This window comes from Borostomias antarcticus (assembly GCF_949987555.1).
Source record: "Borostomias antarcticus genome assembly, chromosome: 25".
Lineage (NCBI taxonomy): Eukaryota > Metazoa > Chordata > Actinopteri > Stomiiformes > Stomiidae > Borostomias > Borostomias antarcticus.
This window is the reverse complement of record NC_140258.1, coordinates 9,502,608-9,517,363: the sequence shown is the minus strand read 5'-3', so window position 1 is coordinate 9,517,363 and position 14,756 is coordinate 9,502,608. Positions and strand designations below refer to the sequence as shown.

General features: G+C 43.9%; 1 protein-coding gene across 2 annotated transcripts in view; it reads left to right on the top strand.

Annotated features, from left to right (window-relative positions):
- Positions 1-10,057: 10,057 nt before the first annotated feature.
- The window catches only part of tjap1 (tight junction associated protein 1 (peripheral)), a 63,094-nt gene continuing 58,395 nt past the window's right edge, over positions 10,058-14,756 (top strand). For both annotated transcript variants that reach the window (XM_084458694.1, XM_084458695.1), the window contains exon 1: positions 10,058-10,319. The gene's annotated coding sequence lies outside the window, so the exon portion shown is untranslated. The remainder of the gene's footprint in view (positions 10,320-14,756) is intronic.

Here is a 14,756-nt window from a genome sequence, read left to right as displayed (position 1 = left end):
GTGACGGGACCAGGGCTGTTGGCGATGGGTAACCAGAGACCCCGCTCCCTAGACAAGGAGACAAACCATCTGATTGATGAACATAGTGTCTTTGACCTACTCACCCCAACATGCGCCATTCCAATCGGTGGACAAACACTGACATGCGTGGCCTCTTAAGACGGCAACAGTTGAGCTCACAAGCCTCCCCTCGAGACTGCGGTGCGGCACAGCAGTATGTCCAATTAATAACACCCCATGTATTCATAGAAGAGAACCAGTCTGTATAACTACATTTTAACTCTAACCCTCCCCCGTTTGGCTCTCGATTTAGAATGGCATTTTTAATTCAGTGTCTACTGTATTATCAGAACATGTAAAAGTACAGCTAGCACTGCAGCTCACTTTCGTTGTTGTCTGATACCTGCTGGTTGTCCCCTGGGGCCGTATAACCACTGAAGAGTGGATAACACCATCTTTCAGGGCTGACTTCAGCCACCATCAAATATAGATGGACGTCTGTACGTTGGACAGGTAGACACTGCTAGGCAGTGTGTAGCAGGGAGTAATGCATATACAGTACACAGGGAGAAGCAGCCGGTTGTGCTGTCAGCAGCTACTACAGTCTGTGGGATCTGGACACCTGATCCAGCCCACACCTGATCCAGCCCACCCTGAGCACACTCAGACTGCATTATTAATACATGCCAAGAGGTGATAAGAAAAATATGCAGAGGAATCAAACTAATAAGCCAGCCCATTCGGTGTTGAGAGCCCCAATTAGGCCCTGTGTATTGTCCTGCCCTGGGAGATATTTTTGCCTTTTCTGACATGCTGCTTTGCTGATGCAAACTAGAGCACTGGGGTTCTTGACCACACTCCCAGCAGGCCAGAGGGCTCTCAACAAAGGTGTGTTTCTGTCTGACTACTCACAGTTCAATGGAAGTGGAAATAATGAAATGGAAAGAGCCGATGCATTGAAATACAAATTATGTATACTCACTGATTTTCTTAATATCATTACCACCATGTGTCCAAAGTTGAAAATATGCTGCATACTACATGCTATTGATTGCATTTTAAAAGGGCCTTGGGTGTTATGATGAATATTTAGGCACAGTACATACATCACGAACCTGTTCTCTAATGTGCTTATTAGAGGTGAGATGTCTACCACAGCCTCAGAAAGGCAGATCACCAGGGGCAACGCTTCCTCTGCAACTCTGCAAGCCTACATGCTTATTACCATAATTGCAATGTTGTGTAATTAGCTAACATTGAATCAGAGTAGAGGCATAGGCTAATTCAAGAATCATGGAGGTCTACATGGTTAAAGGAAGAATACTGTACTGGAGTTTGGACTGGCATAAAGCTTTCAATTTAACGAATGCAACAATACCAAACATCCTGCTTGAATGCGCATGCGCACACACAGAGCCACAGAATGCATTCATGGGCAGAGGTCTGTGCTCTCTGAGCACCATTTATTGTTTAGAATTTCCCCCCATTAAGCCACCATTATGGAAAAGCTTTTTTAATTTTAATTTTAAGATTTAACAATTACTGGTACTGGTTTTCTTGAGCCACATGGGAATATTCTACCATTCAATTCCACTTGTGTGTGGGTGATAGCCAACAGATATTCAGCCAACCACAGAATATAAAGTCACTTTGACTCTTCACCATCAAAGGGATTTCCTTTCTTCTGTTCCCTCCATCTCAAAGAGAAACTGAGTGATTTTAACCTACTCTGCCATGGCTATCTGTGCTGTCATGGGAATTTCACTTAGTGACTTGATTTCAATAAAGCATGGGGGTTAATCCCTGTGTTTGATGGTAGATCCTTTTCTCTCTCGAATAATCTCCCCTCCATATCCAGCCACTCTCCTTATTGATTCTGAGAGATTTAGTGCCCCATATTCTTAACTCGAGCACAATCGAGCACAGCACAAAGATTTCAGGGACCCTTGGTTTATTTTGCAAAGAGGTGCTGTTAGAGCCTTTTTGACCTTTTAACACGGTAGAACACAGTAGTAAAAGGAAGAGCTATGCACCCTATGCTGTTTTATGCACTCCACTAATGGCCCCAGTAGATAGGCTACTATAGGTATTGATCCCCAATGGGAAATTACAGTCCCAGTACAGTAACAACAACAAAACTGCCCTGAGTTGATATAAAAATAAAGTTTTTGAATTCACCGAGGGGAGGAGTGAGAAAAGATACATCTTCATGCCTGATTTCACACACTGTTGAGTGTTAGTGACATAAAACAAGAGAGAGAACTTAAGATGTGATAGGAAGGAGTATCCCACCATCTGGGAAAGAGAGCTAGGGGCCAGCGGAATGACTCCAAACTCGAACGGCATTCACCTTCTATCGGCATTTTAAGGGCCCCTGCATGTTGATAATGGATGTGTAACTCACCTCTCCGTCTCAGGTTTATCTTTCATACACGTTCCCCCTGCTTGGAACAGATATCATCAGCCTCGTATTCATTTACGATCCACGTAGTAAATAATGGCCTCACAGTATGATCGCTACTGAGGTATTGATGTCCGTTCTGGGGGGGTTAGGGTATACGTCTTGACATACGGTATCACCTTGATTACTTTACCTTCCTGGAAAGAAGTAACATGCAGTCCGAACCGTAGAAGATGAGCCACTGTCAAGCCCACCCCCTCCCCCTCCAACTCCTCCTCTCCTTCCTCCTCCTCCTCCACTCACCATTACCTCATATGCACAGCGAGGGCCGTTTCTTAGCCGAGGTGCACTTGTCAGCCAGGTCACATGTCAGAACTCTGATGTTTCTCTTTATAAATATCCCCACCGGCTATTTAAAAGGAGTGCCAGATTTCAAGGTGGACGGAGAGAGTGCTGAGAGGTGCTCTGCTTCTCATGCTTCTCTCTTGTATTTTCTCCCCCCACCCCCTTGACACGCTGAGCACCTCCGCGTCACCATCAAACCAAAGGCTCCTTTAATAACTGGACACCTGACACCAGGCTGCTGAAGAAGGGGAAAGTTACCTCATAGGACTGAGTATGAATCATAATGATGGAAAAAAAAAAAGGTTCCCTTTATATTAACGCTTTTATATATTGCAGTTCTGTCAGGGGTGTGAAGATTGGTCATCCTCCTCTTCCTTCCTTTCTCTCCCCTTTTCTGTATATTCTCTCTTGAGAAGATTTATTCTCACTCATCTGCATCATCACACAGAACATAGAACACTTGATCAAAAACTGGTCCAGCAGATCTGAATGACCTGATGATGGCTGGTTTCTATTCTTGCCTTCAGTAAATGGGGGAGGCAGGTGTGATTCAGTTGTTCAGCTCACACTTAGCTGCCACCTCGTCCCCTTGCGAGGAAACTGTTCCCTCTTTATCCTCTCTCCTATAAACACCTTCTGTGTGAAAAACAGCACACCCTCATAGATGAGATGTTCCATTAAAATCCCGCGGCAGACACAAGGCCAAGAAATGTGTTTTGCAGCATCCCCGGAAAATATGTGGGGGAATATGAATTTAGAATATATGCCGGTCATTAACCAATTCTTATCAAAATCATCCGTCACTTACAGATATAAGATATATATTAGATAGATAGATAGATAGATAGATAGATAGATAGATATATAGATAGATAGATAGATAGATAGATAGATAGATAGATAGATAAATAGATAGATAGATAGATAGATAGATAGATAGATAGATAGATAGATAGATAGATAAAATAAGGAGTATGCCCATGTTGGATAATAAGTGAACTGTAACTGTCCTGTCCAAGGCAGTGTTGTGCTGGTGCTGTGTTTTCCTGACATGGGGTTTGGCTGCTGCTCTTGTCCCTGTCTCTCACAGTCATCAGGAGGATCCAGTCACGGGCTGGGGGTGGGGGTGGGGGTGAAGAAATGTGTCGCTATTTCAAGTCAGACGTGGGACGCTTTGCCTTTGAAGTCTGAACTTCTGTGAGATTACATTTGCACACACACACACACACACACACACACACACACACACACACACACACACACACACACATACACACACACACACACACACACACACAGCAATTGACCTGTGTTTAATGGAACCCCAATTAGTTCTGATATGGCTGGATTCCATGTATTATTATGGTCCAATGTTTATCGAAGCCTTATCAGGGCCGTACCCCCCAGTGTGCTGCTCCGTTAAAAAACTGCATCAGGGAGAGAACAGCACTGGAGGCTGTCTAAAATAACAGCGTTGTAGTATGGAGCCGTAATGACAAGAACAGCTGCTGGGAGTCGGGGGGTCATTCACCAAACCAATGGACATGCTTGCAATAGCTGCCATTGGTGGAGAGAGCAGAGATGGACATCAGCATTGTTCAGGAGCAGCTGGGTTCAAGCTGGCCATTGTCCTACTACTCCCAACAGTATATTACTTATAATCTACTGCCAAGCAGGTGAAGGAGCAGGCTACTGTATACATAGATCTAGGGGAGGGGTCCTTGTCACGATGGACCAACCTGTCATCATCGTCTCTAAAAATAGCCCATCGCTGTCGATTGAAGGGGTCTTCAGAAGCAAGCCGCCACCACAGCTGCACTGGTGTGATCAGTCAGGACAATAAAGGGCAGATTAGGAGCAGATTGCTGATTACCAACGATTTCTGGTAACTGACGAACCGCTGTGTAACGATTACTAATGAAAAACCGCCTCCCTTCCGCAGGGCGACTGGGTCTGGATGGTGCAACGAGAGGGAGACATTTTTGATGTTATCAGAAGGGGGCCTGAAGCAGTGTGGGTAACTGAAGCAGAGATGAGGAGCTATTAAGGGGAGGGTCGTCCTTAGGGCAGTCAAGGCTCTGATTAGGTTACATTGTTTGAGGTGGGTGACCTTCTTTCTATGGTTTGGCTTGTCACTTATATATAGTGACACATTCTATCAAAGGACACCTTTTCCTAACGGAAACCACACATTAGAAACTGTCAGTCATGTGTCTTAGGCCTATTCTATTCCGATATTTCAAACTCAGTGGATCCTTATGGACCAGACCAGAAGTGAATGCATGAAGAGTCATTTTTCTGTTGAAATCTATAAGGAGGGAGGCAGCGTTTTGGTCCCCTGAGAATTTAAAACGAGAGTGTACATTTTTACTTCATCCCAGAGTCACCCTGTACAGTAGGTGTGAATTCCAAGCTTGGGGGGTTAATGGTTTCATGATGTGGGTGATGGGATATTTCAGTTCAAGACAAAGAGCGAGATCAGAGGCTTTATATTGAGTCAGTTAGTGTGGAATATTAACTGATTGAATAAATATGATAGTTTGATAAATGTAATGGTATATTAGACACTACAATACAATGTATTTGTTGAACATAATGACTTAATTAATTTCCTTGCATTTGGCAGTTTCTCTGTCCATATCCACAAGTCAAGTTGCAAGATGGAAAGCAGATATTCTAAGATCTATAACACTATCTGGGGGGTTGGTGGCGGTATGCATGTTAGCATGTCTGCATGTCTTCGCTTGTTATTTTCACACTGACATTTACAACCATGTAGTTCAATGGTAGGGGTAGGGTAATTAAATCCTGTGGGATGCCTGCCTCACTGACGGGCTCTGCTCATACATTTTCATCTAGGTTTTTGTAACGTCACCAAGACATTTCTAGTGAATTTCCTCTTTTTGTATATGTATTACCAGAACATTTTTGAACAATACACGGTTCACTAAGGCTTAAAAGAATGCCCAGATTCAAGATTCCTTTTATTGACATGTGTACAGTCACAGTGAAATATAGCTGCCGGCTCCAAGATTATGCTACAGAAAAACTCTAATACACAATCGCAATTTACAAATTAACAAGTTACAAAAACGAACTAATTTCATTAACACAAAAACACAATAAGTATAAAATTAAGCTGGGATGGGATAGATAATGGTCTGGATGGATTATGTACATGCTATATATGGATATGGATAGATAATAAATAACCTTGGGGGTGGGGGGGGTGCATGGGTGAGTTATGTACATGCTATAGCTATAATAAATCAAATCCTGTGTGTGTATGTGGGGGGGGGGGGGGGTTTGTCAGTTAGAGTCATTCAGGAGTCGGATGGCTTGCTGGAAGAAACTCTTCCTGATCCACTCCATGCTCGCCATGTGAGTGCAGAATCTCTTCTCTGACTGTAGCAGAGAGAACAGTCCATTTCTTGGGTGGCTGGCGACTTTCAGGATCCTGTGGGCCTTGGTCTTGCATCTTCTGGAGTAGATGTCCTCGAGGTGGGGGAGTGGCTGCCCCAAGGTACGTTCAGCTGACTGTACCACTATCTGTAGTGCCTTGCAATCCCAAGAGCTGCTGTTCCCATACCAGGTGGTGATATTCCCAGTCAGGATGCTCTCGATCGTGGATGAGTAGAAGCTCCATCGAATCTGGTGGGACGCTCTGAATTTCCTCAGTTGTCTGAGGTGGTACAGTCTCTGACGTGCTTTCCTGACCACAGTGTCCGTGTGTTGACCATGTCAGGTCTTTGGTGATCTGGATGCCAAGGCACTGTACTTGAAGCTGTCCACTCTCTACAAGTTGATGATTAGATTAGAGGGGTGTAGTTCCACTCCTGCTTCCTCCCAAAGTCCACTAGTATGTCTTTGGTCTTGCTGACGCTCAGATGGAGGTTGTTTTCCTGACCCCACTGGGTGCGAAGCCTCAGCTCCTCCAGGTAGGCCCCAGGCCCTCTCATCATGTCTGGTCATCAGGCATATCACTGCTGTGTTGTCAGTGAATGTCAAATGAAAATGTCAGCTGTTGTTTTCTTCTAATCTCATGGAAATGCCATCTGCAATGTGACATGAGGATTTCAGAATCTTCTGATCTCACTTCTGATATCACTTATGGCTCAATCCCACTCCCCTGCCCTTGCTGACCCCCTCATGCCCCCCCCCCCACACACACACACACACACCAGGACCAACAACTAATCCCTTGACACTTTGAGCACCTTGTTACAATAAACAACAATGGGCTCTTCACTACTGTACACTTCAGCACTTGGACCTGACAACACTCGAACAATTGAACACTAGAAAATAAATGTTCTATTCTTCTATTCTATACTAGTAAACATGATATAACTGTTATATTACAAACCTTCAATGTTAGAAGGCCATAGATCTATCATACACTGTCTTCTTCAGTTCACTTTGTACCATACTGTATCATAATCAAGGTACTGTAGATAGTCAGATGCCACAAGTCATTGTTACAGCTCCAATGAGCATACAGTGGAGACCAGGGGGGAATTACTGTCACCTGTCATCCCCTTGTGGTAATGACTGGTAATACCAGATCTAGAGATAGGATAGGGAATTCATTTTTCGCAATACTCAAAACATATTTTTGCATTGCAGTTCCAGTACGCTAATACATTCTTGATGTAAGAGGGTTATTCTTCTTTTTCCCCATGTGTCCTCATCACAATTCAGTGCTTTCCAACTGGCACAGCTTTCCCTTTGACCCACTATATTATCAATCTCAGTCAATAAGTCAAACTGATTTTCTTAAACCTTCACATCCTCCCCACCATGTAGTCCACAGATCAAAGCTTTGCAGACATTGCCTCTTAAGTCATATGAATGCTCTTCATAGCATCACAATTGTTACAGATTGCAAATATAGCTACATAAAACCTTTTTTTTTAATTAAAGAAGGAACATCCATGTTGGTTTTGTATGTCATATGATGCTCCATCAGTACCTTGTGGGAATGAGTGGGTGAGTGAGAGTCTCTGCATTGCCCATGTTAGTGACATACAGTACTGGAAAGCTCTGGCATGCTATAATACACCCCAGCGGAAGACGAGCAGATTTTCCTGCTGTGCCACGAATGGTCCTCCAGCAGCATTGAATGCTCTCCAACCACCGAAAAACAAACATGGCTCTGAGCTAAACCTGCTGGTGTGAACAGAGTAGATGCCAGCTGTGGCCCTCTTCAGTCTCACCCGAAAAAACATGGTGCATTTTTCCATCACAAGCACATTTAGGAGCTCGGTGAGTTTGATGTTTGGAAGTATTATTCAGTTAGGGAGCAAATGTATGTTTTTTTGTGTGTTTTCTTTTATTGTGAGCATAATGGGATTGTTTATAAAGAGAATGGGTTGTGGCCCCTTATTACAGAATGTCTCCCTCAATTGGAAGAAATGTGTTCCTTTATAACTATAACCTTAAGACTAACCCACATCTTGACAACTTTGTGTATTTACACACAACATGCACTCTTTCTCAATGTATCCAAAGAGTGGTTGTGGTAAAAACAAAGCAGGTGTTATATCAATACCATGGTGTCCTGAGCCGCTTATAGTTGTCACACACACTGAACTAACCTGCCCAGAAATTATAGGCTGCCTTATTCCCACTGTGCTTTTCTTGTGTGTGTGTAGATTAGATTATATGTAAAGCATTACTGCCGAGCTTTTTCTGTGAAGCACTTCTGGGCATGTTCTACAATGAAATTGTAACTCTTATTCAGAGAGGATTTACCTTCCCATGCAACTCTTTAAAATGTGCCTAAATAAACAATGGATCAGCTAAAGTAATTGAAATGTCTAATCCGCTTCCAGATATGGCACCATGGCTGTGCAATCCCGCTCCACCCACCTGTGCAGATTTGAGGAGGATTTAGTTTGACGAGATGGAGAAACACGGGAGTACTGTACAATGCTCCATTTTGCTGATTTCCGCAGGTGGTGTTGAGAGCGGGAATTATTCATGCTGACTCTTGTGGTTTTAATCTATTCTCTCTTTTCAGCTCCACACCTCATATGTAAATGTGTGCCTCCCTTGCCGACCCCCTGTCATGAGGGGAGGGGTAGCTGGAGAGCCGGGCCAATGGGCTCTGACCCCTCCAGCGTGACACGTGTTCTCCACCGTCTGTTCTGAGGTCGACCGTCTACTGCTCTGATGGGCAGGTAGAGCATTAGTATTCTGCCCCCTGCTGGGCGTGCCAGGAGAGGAGCAGCTCACCTGGAGCTGGAGGAGCCTGCCGTCCACAGACACGGCTTTGTGCCGGGGGAGATGGTTGATATGGAGCTCCAGGGTCGTTTTCGGTTGAAAGATGAATTCCAATTTATCTGTTCGACCTTCTTGGGGTATACAGTATCTTAGCGATAGCTAAATTCATGAGAGATTCTAAACAATTATAAATGGGATGTATACCAAACCCAATAAGTGACCACACACCCTTTATAAAAATAATTTTGTGATATAAAAGGTCAACAAATGATACAATTACATTATCAAAAATGGTCAGTCTCATGACCCACTGAATATTCATTTCATCATTCCTTTGAAGAGTGCTGTTGGTTGGTGATCACAGTGCATATGCCAACCTTGTGTAACAAGTAAGAGTGGTCTTTGGTGTGAAGCAGGAGGGGCATTCTGGCGTGAGCCACCATTGATGAGGTTACCTCTGCCTAGTGACTGGCTTTGCTCATACAAGGACTTATGTCAACTAGGATCTGAGACTGCCACCTGCTGATACAGTCTCCTACTGCAACTCATACTACATAAGCCCAGAGGACCCTGGAACACTCCCCTCTCCCATCCCTTTGTTCTGGGAGAAGGTAAACCCATGCCACTCTTTTAATGCCTATTGATCTGATGCCACTGCCTGTGGGATACAAAGTCAAATACAGTCAAACAGACTCCCTGGGAAAACTAAATCATAATTCAATATTAGGTTATTGTGAGAGTAGCCCACTATTGCTTCTCTGGGATGTTTATAATCAATGGACATACCATTGTTCATGTCTGTAGCAAATTAACTAGCCTACCACCGACTAATTCGACACATTGACTGATGCATTTGCTACGTTATAGCCACTTCTGAATGCAAGTGAGTTGCTATCCCAAATCCTATGAACCATACTTGCCTCAACCTTGCAACGTTGCAAAGTTGAACTACCTAAACGTTAAATCCACCTGTCTCACCCTGTCCCCAGCTCCACGGACGTCAGGACGTGTTGTACGTGGGGATTCCTAAGGATTACCCGTCGTACCCCGCGGGTAAAGATGGCGATAGATGAGAAAGGATAGGAGGATCAACTTTATCCAGGAACAGCCGTATCTGCATTTAGGTTTGAGCGAGTAATAATCATTTAGCTGGAGATTGGGTCTGTTTTATGGGTCGTATTCGACGTATTCGGTGTGTCAAACACGCAATGTGCTCTATTCATTTATTAGTGGCTTTGCACTTTTTCTGAGAAGAGAAGAGCGGATAAAGTTTATTACGAGGACCGTCGCTCCTCTGCTCACACTGATTTCTGAGATTATCAACCTCAACAGTCAGGGAAACGAAGAGGTAAGTCAAGAGTTTGTATCACACTTGCATTGTGATTTTTTGTAAACTGCTCGGCGATATGATATTTAATTTGATTTCGATCTAACGTTACGAGGCTACACCTTTAAAGTGGGCCATACAGAACCGAATAAGGGCTACTAGGGAGGGCGAGAGTCGATACCTAAACCTTATATCTCTCACGACAAATCAGTGATATGTATCTAAGTTGCATTGCTTGTTAACTCACAAGTTAATATCCCAGTTAACTGGTTTAGTTTTGATGTGACGGACCAGATTATCTGTCCAGCTCAATCATTTGCAGCGGGTGTAAATCATTACGCAGGAGTCGGACTTTGCCGCAGGCTGTTCGGCAAGAGGACCGATGTCAGTAGCCTGGTCATTAGACCTGCGATACAGGGACCCTCTACCAATACTGATATGGATTGAGGTAGTTGTCATGTATAAATGTCTCTGCATTTCTAGATCGTTTGCTAAATTCATGTATTTTTTGTTGGGTATAAATAAAAGTAGCTGGCTCAGTCGGTCGTATCGTTTGATCTTGGCACACACTGTCATTTGGTCACTTTGCCGTAAACGACAACGTCGACCCCTCTCAGTAAGTCATTACATTTCTAAACATGATTGTAGGCTATTGTACTATCCACTTTTAGTCATAGTGGAGGAACCAATGGTATACATTTCACCCACCGATGCATCTTTAATCATTTTGTTGATCCCCGGCATTTTTCTACCAGGCGGAGTTGCACGAGTAGCCATTCAATGCGTTTCGCGAGTAATTGGACGGTTCACTAGCCTAACTAAACCTTATGTCTACTATTTTAAGGCAGCAAACAATTATTGCATGGAAGCATGTAGCTTGTTGACATTGCAACAAAGTGAAGCAAAGGCCCTGGATCATTCGAGTGGGGGTGATTCGTTTGAGAGATGTATGGCATTCCAAAGCAATGGACTTTGTTGTAGGTAGGCTACTGTATGACTACCAAATGTATGGTGGCCAAACTGGTCCTTCCATGGTGTAGTCTTTATCATATCAACATCATCTACCCCACCTTATCCCACGTCATCTACCCCACCTTATCCCACGTCATCTACCCCTACCTTATCAGGTATCAGGGTCAAGAGTAGCTCAAACCAACTGATAAACCTTTAATGTTGCAAAATGACAATGTGATAACTGACCTTGTCTTACATGTAGGGTGGTCAATGGAAATGGGGAAGCCCATGCCTTCTGAGAACATAGATTAAGCTGTATTGACTATTGACTGATACAGTATGCTGGCTCAAATAGCCAAGCTTCAGGTGCTTGCCTCCATCTTGTCTGTTGGACAGCAGTGTGAACAGGACTCTTTTGTTATCTTCTATGGTGAGAGGGGGGGGGTTCACCTTGTAACACCACCACACATGTATGTCAGTGAGTGGAGACAGTAGCTGAGGGCAGAACCCTCTAAAGAGCTGCCAACACTGCTAAGCGTATCTCCTTACAACGCTCCCCTGAGTGGAAGCCTCTGCCTCCCGTCTCCAACAGCTGTGGCCAGCCGGGCAGCACAAGCTCCCCCCCAACCTGGTGAGTGCCCACTGCACTGGCAAAGCCCGCGTGGCACTGACACTCCCTCATGAGGTCTGGGTGTGGTAGACCCAAGGAGGGAAATTCTATATTGGTAGTTCGGGGAAAAATCCAGCCTTGAGGGAAAGCTGGGGTTAGCATAAGTGTGTATGGTAACACAGAGTTCTGTTTGAGCTTTGTGAATGATTAGAAAAGGCGGCTGTGTGAAGTACTTGCGTCAGGATTTGCAGGAAGATTACACTGTCAAGTATTTACGTATTGACAGCTTTGCGATTGGGTGAGATGAGATGATCTGAAACAATCTGACTGCTCTATGTTGCAGACACACAAAGTCAGATCAGGGTAAGCTGGCAGTGTGCTGGTGATACTCAAGCTTGTCTCCTTTTCCCAGCCTGGTCTGCATCTGCAGTCTTGAATTTTAAAACGGATTTGGTGATCCTCGTAATTGGAGCTTGTAAAATAAAACGGTTCACCACTCATATTAAATCTGTGTTGCACTTGTTAATGAGGAGAGTTGTGCTGAGTGTCGTATGCATTCACCACAGCACCTCTATACTCTTCTTACCCAAGACATTTTAGCTTGTCGCAGATAAACTATAAGGATTTGGGAAACTATAGGCTATTGCTCTAAGACTCTGAAATAGAAACTAGACACTGAAGAAGAGCCAAGTTGTTGGACTACACGGTAATGTGGATAGAGACTGATCTCTATCTGCCGTGTATTAATCTTTCTCCAGACAGACGGCAGCCCTGGAGAGGCTGCGCTCTGGGGGCAGTGGGTTTAAGCTGAATCAGAGCAAGCTAGCCCAGCAGTCTCTGCATGACCGTTCATTATCACGCTAGTAGGGCCTCTAGAAAGACTGCTGCTGGCGCAGGGAAACGAAGAGGACCAGTCTCTGCCGTCACCACAGAGAGCACAGCAGACAATTGTTGATCTGATTTTAGTGTGTGTGAGTGATCGCACATGTGTGTGTATTTCTAGAGGGTAAGAGCCAGGGGGCTGGTGAAAGGGAGTCTCTCCCTCGGGGAGCGCAGGTCCTTGTTGAGCCACCCTCTCTGTACCCCCTTTTGGTGGAATGCACTTCAGAAGGCACCATGCGATTCTTGTGCAAATTTACCCTTCGGCCACATGCTCCTATTGTTGGCCTGTCAGGGCTCTGTCTCTGTTTGTTTGTTGGCCAGATCCAATTATCTGTGACTCGCCACATAGGCCTATTTTCTTTCCGGTTGGTCTCAGACAAGTGTCTACGTACAAACGACCCTGCCAGGACATACATAGCAGGCCTCTTAAGTGGTTGAATTTAGAGCTCAACTTCTTTGAGGCTTAGTATTGATGTTTGTTTGTTCAGCTATTGCCATAGTTTAATTGTGTGTATGTATGTATGTGTGTGGGGGGGGGGACTAGGGTTTTTTCTATTCTTCCTGCCAGTCACCCCCGCCGCCTCCCTCAATGCCCGTCTGGGATGGTTCAAATGTGAAATGCTTCTCAGGATTTATTAAAAGTTAATGAAGTCACTTGTCTCCTCATTATAACCTGTTGAAATGTCTGAATGAAAGGTCATCTCTTCAGACGAGCGGCTGTTTTCTTTATTAAAGAGCTCTTACAGCTATCAAGCCCAGCCTAATTGGGTATCATTCAACAAAAATGCATTCAGAGTGAGCAATTGAATTCTTTTAGAAGTGGACTAAAATGAGTAATGGTGAATAGGCCTAAGTGTGTCCTGCATTTAAGGTGGTGTTTATTAGCCAAGCCTATAATTTTATTTTAGCCAGATGTTTGACCTGTCACACCAAATGGGCCACATTATTGTTGGGAGTTGTATTGGCTAACTTACAACATTGAACTGGAGCGCATGAAAACTGCCACCAGTGGCGATTGCTCCTATAAGCCAGGGTAAGCCTGGCTTACCCATACAAATCCAAATAAAACTTGATTTTTGCACTCTTTCAGTGAAAGAAGGCACGAAAATCGACTTTCAGACTGTTTTTGACTTAAATGCGTCTAGCGTTTAGCGTTTTGGTAGTGCTCCGTCTCCCCCTACAGTCCTCATGAAAATACAGTCCACTTTACGGTCCGTTGACAGCTGTCTTACTAGCTCGTCATTGACTGAAAGGGCATGGCATGCTGTTTTTACCTACGTAAAAAATGATTCAGAATCGATTCATGAATCCCAAAATCGATCTTTTATTTAATGAATGAATTAATAAATAAATGAAGGAATTAATAATTAATTCATTCAATGATTCATTCATTCATTAATTCATTAATTCTTTTTTGGAAATCAGTATCGATACCCAGCCCTAGTATTGATGTGTTGCATAACTAGGAAGTCATGTAATTAAGGTTACAGGAAAAAAAAAAAAAAAATCCTGGCTTACCTGGTTCTAAGACCCACCAGACGCCACTGCCTGCCACAGAACAATATATTGTCTCCTACACAGCAGATCAAGATCAGTCTCTAGTTACATTACCGCAGTTTATTTTTTATTTTTACCATGCACATGAACATTCTTTTGGGGAGATTTCTTGTGTTTCTAATGGCACAGTAGTGCCCACAGTGATTTATGTTTGCCTGTGTTCTCTCTCTCACCACAGTTGTAACTGACTCCTGATGAGAACTGATCCTTTCCATGTGAGGTTTTGGACAATTTGTATTGTAGGCTCATTCAAAATGAGTTGTCGTCCAGCACAGCATGACTGCGTTTGTATTTCCAATGATATACAACCACAGCCTTTCATGAGGCTCCTCTCTCTCCCTCCATACCCGCCAGAGCCTTTTTCTTCATCAGTCTTTCCTCCATGATCCTCTCTCTCATTTCTGCAGCTTACTTTCTCAATGTGAGCCCTAGTGCATTCTGAGCTTTGAGAGTGC